This window comes from Silene latifolia, chromosome Y (assembly GCF_048544455.1).
Source record: "Silene latifolia isolate original U9 population chromosome Y, ASM4854445v1, whole genome shotgun sequence".
In the NCBI taxonomy this organism is placed as follows: Eukaryota; Viridiplantae; Streptophyta; class Magnoliopsida; order Caryophyllales; family Caryophyllaceae; genus Silene; species Silene latifolia.
Window position 1 is genome coordinate 475,423,183 of NC_133538.1, and position 3,415 is coordinate 475,426,597.

Below are 3,415 nucleotides of genomic sequence, written 5' to 3' on the forward strand. Positions count from 1 at the left end.
TTTGATTTTGGTGGATTTTGTTGAGGGTTTTTGTTTTTGTGATGGAGAGGATGAGGGTTTTGATGTTGTGGGTAGTGTTTGTGAATGAATGAATGAATGAATGAAGGTGGGGTGGGTTATAAAGAAGTCGACAATTTTAAAACGCAGGGACAATCCGTGCGGATTGGGCGCAATCCGTGCGGATTCTGCAGCTTCAAAATTTTCAAAATCCCGCCTAGAGACGGGCGGATTCTGGGGAATCCGCTCGGATTATTTTTGAGGGACGGGCGGATTTTGTGCAGGACGGACGGATTTTAGTCCAGAGATTTTTCTTTGTTTTCTTCAGCTTCAAGACGGGCGTCTTGTATAAAAGACGGACGGATTCTGTGAGACGGGCGTCTTTCCAGAAATCCGCTCGGATTCTTCAACAGTCAAGAAATTTGCAATTTCAGCTCAGCTCAGGACGGGCGTCTTCTCAGCAGGACGCTCGGATTTGCTGCAGACGGGCGGATTCTTGGGAATCCGCTCGGATTCTGGTCCTTTGTACCCGGATTCACTTCATTCGTGCACAATGCATTTCCCTTTACCATTCTTCCATTCTTCTTCATTTCTTGTGTTCTTCATTGTGGGGGCACTACTAAGGCATGAATAGCCTAGGCAATTCCCATCCCCACACTAAGGTAAAGCACTACACATCAATTGAAATCGTTAGTCCCTCCCTCACTTCTCTCTTTCATGAAAATTATTTTGATCAAAGTAAATAAAATCCAAAAATGACAAAAATGCAATACAAAAATTGAAAAGTAAGTTAGGGAGTTAGAAATATTTACAAGTGGTGGTTTAGGGAGGACTCCACCAAACTCTCATTCTTGATGAGATGTCAAGGGGGCATGTTCAAGGTGTTGTTGATGTTGCTCAACACCTTGAAGAAGTAATCAAAAGCTTGTTCATTGTTATGGTAGAGGTCCTCAATAGACCGTGCCCCTTGTTGTTGATCATGATCGATGGCATGCCCCATGTAGGGATTAAAGATCCCTTCAAATTCGTTGTCCCAAAGACCACAAACTTCATTGAGTTGATCATTGAAAATCTCTTGCTTAGATGGAGACAACTCTCCCAATTTCTTCTCTTGGCCAATGAGGCCATCTTCTTCTTCCTTGGTTGATTTTGATGAGCTTTGCAAGCTCTCCTTGTCACAATTCACTTGCTCTTTGAATGGAGCATCTTCAACTTTCTTCCTCCATTGGAGTTCCGATTTCTTCCTTTCATCTTTTCGGCTATAATGATCAATCATGAAACATGGCTCATGTAAACGAGGAGCTCTCATGGTCTTGTCAAGATTAAAAGTTATGCTTTCATCTCCCACTTCTAGAGTGAGCTCTCCATGTTTCACATCAATCACCGCACCCGCGGTGTGTAGGAAAGGTCTTCCTAAGATGATTGGAATGTTGGAATCTTCCTCCATATCAACAATGACAAAGTCCACCGGGATGAAAAACTTCCCAATTCGCACGGGGACATCTTCCCATATCCCTAATGGTGTCTTCGTCGATCTATCGGCCATTTGAAGAGTGATATTGGTGCATTTAAGCTCTCCCATTCCCAACCTTTTACTCACCGAGTACGGCATGACACTCACACTAGCTCTTAGATCACATAAGGCTTTGTTGATCGTTGTGTCGCCAATGGTACACGGTATTGAGAAGCTTCCCGGATCCTTTAACTTTGGAGGTGAACTCCCTTGAAGTATTGCACTACTCACCTTAGTGAAGGCGATAGTCTCAAGTTTCCGGATCGACTTCTTCTTTGTGAGGATATCTTTCATGTACTTTGCATAGGCCGGTACGTGATTGATTAATTCCGTGAAAGGAATTGAGACTTCTAAGTTCTTCACAATCTCCATGAACTTTCCAAGTTGATCATCAAATTTGGGCTTGGCTTGACGACTTGGAAAAGGAAGTCTAATCACAATGGGCTCCTTTTCTTTGGCCTTGTCTTCATTTTTCTTTGAACTTTCTTCTTTTGATGATTCCCCTTCTTTGGGGCTTTGCACAATTTCTTCCTTTTCACTAGCTTTCACAACTTCATCCTCAACTTGCTTCTTGATTGCCTCATATCTTGTACCACTTCTCAAGTGAATGGCACTAACCGTTTCATGTCTAGGGGATTACTTTGAGGTGGTAATTGCCCCTTTTGTCTTTGTGAGCTTGAAGATGCTAGTTGAGTCAATTGTGTTTCCAACATCTTGGTGTGAGCTAGAATGTTGTTGATGGTGGTGTCTTTTGCTTGGCTATCTTTTTGCATTTGAGTGAAAAATTCTTGTTGATTCTTTTGCATTTGGAGGACCGCTTTTTGGACATCAAAACCTTGGTCATTTTGGTGATTGTATGGATTTTGATTTTGGTAACCTTGGTTTTGATTGTAAAAGGGTCTTTGATTTTGATTTCTCATGGGTGGTGGAGTGTATGTTGTTTGAGGGTTTTGAACATTTTGGCTTTTGTATGAGAGATTTGGATGGAACTTGGTGTTTTCATTGTAAAAATTTGAATAAGGGGTACCACTTTTGTAAGCTTGGAAAGCATTAACTTGTTCGGTTGTTCCCCTACACTCACTTGGGTCATGACCCAAAGTTCCACAATTCTCACATATCCCACTTGGGATTGATGAGGATGCCGTCATGGCATTGACATGATGCTTTGATGATTTTGAGTTTTCCTCAAGTCTAGCCATAGCTTGTTCAAACTTCAAGTTGATTGTGTCAATGTGAGCACTAAGTTGAGCACCCAATTGAGTAACGGAGTCCACTTCATGCTTTCCTCCTCTAGTAGCCTTGCGAGGCCTACTATATTGTGAATTATGGACCGCCATTTCCTCAATCTTGTTCCATGTTTGATTGTCATCAACTTCGGTGAACATTCCATTTGATCCCATATTGAGAATGTTCCTTGAATCTTCATATAAACCATTCCAAAATTGTTGCACTAAAAACCATTCGCTAAGTCCATGATGAGGACATGAGCGACAAATACATTTGAACCGCTCCCAAGCTTCATACAAAGATTCTTCATCCCTTTGCTTAAAACCCGTAATTTGAGCTCTTAGCATGTTAGTCTTTTCCGGTGGGTAGAATGTTTTGTAGAAAGCTAGAGCTAACTTCTTCCAAGAATCTATTCCAAGGGTGGCCTTATCAAGGCCCTTCAACCATTGCTTTGCGGTGCCGATTAACGAAAAAGGAAATAAGACCCATCTTATTTGGTCTTGAGTCACGCCCGTTTGAGAGATAGCATCACAATAATCGCAAAAGGTTTCCATATGAGAATGAGGGTCCTCACTAGGCATTCCCCCGAATTGGCTCCTCTCAACTAGTTGGATGAAGGCGGACTTGGCAATAAAATTACCGGTTAGATGTTGCGGTGTAGGAGTACCATTTGGTAGA

General features: G+C 42.1%; 1 non-coding gene across 1 annotated transcript; it reads left to right on the forward strand.

Moving 5' to 3' along the window:
• The first annotated feature begins 2,977 nt into the window (after window positions 1–2,977).
• Window positions 2,978–3,084, forward strand: LOC141634609 (small nucleolar RNA R71). The gene has a single exon (XR_012539336.1). It is a non-coding gene; the product is annotated as a small nucleolar RNA R71 (small nucleolar RNA).
• Window positions 3,085–3,415: the final 331 nt, after the last annotated feature.